The following is a 642-nucleotide window of genomic DNA, read 5'->3' as shown; positions in this document are numbered from 1 at the left end:
TTGGATGGTTTCCTGGAGTGTGTGACTGATAGGAGGAGTGTGTAGTAGTGTATAGCATCTATAGCTAAACGGTTATTGATTAAATGGCTAAAATATATTAAAAAGTCACCCATTCAAACCAATTGCAATAGTGACGTCAGACTGACTCTGAGGTGTTATACTGACTCCTAGGAGTTATATTCAGGGTTTTACTAACTCTGAGGAGTTATACTGACTCAGAGGTGTAATTTTGACTCCAGAGGGTTTTACCAACTCTGAGGAGTTATACTGACTCTGAGGGGTAATTTTGAGCCCAGAGGGTTATATTGACTCCAAGGGGTAATTTTGACTCCAGGGGGTTTTACCAACACTGAGAAGTTATACTGACTCAGAGGAGTTATATTTAAAGTTTTACTAACACTGAGGATTTACTGTATACTGACTCTGAGGGGTAATTTAGAGTCCAGAGGGTTATAGTGATTCCAAGGGGTAATTTTGACTCCAGAGGGTTTTACTAACTCTGAGAAGTTAAACTCACTCCGAGGTGTAATTTTGACTCCAGAGGGGTTTGCTAACTCTGAGGAGTTATACTGACTCCGAGGTCATTTTGTCATTTGAGGGCAAGTATTCCAGAAAGGAGGTTCGACAAACTCTGAGTTTATT

This window comes from Gouania willdenowi, chromosome 19 (genome assembly GCF_900634775.1).
Source record: "Gouania willdenowi chromosome 19, fGouWil2.1, whole genome shotgun sequence".
Taxonomy (NCBI): Eukaryota; Metazoa; Chordata; class Actinopteri; order Blenniiformes; family Gobiesocidae; genus Gouania; species Gouania willdenowi.
The sequence above is the reverse complement of the archived record's forward strand: the minus strand, read 5'-3'. Positions refer to the sequence as shown.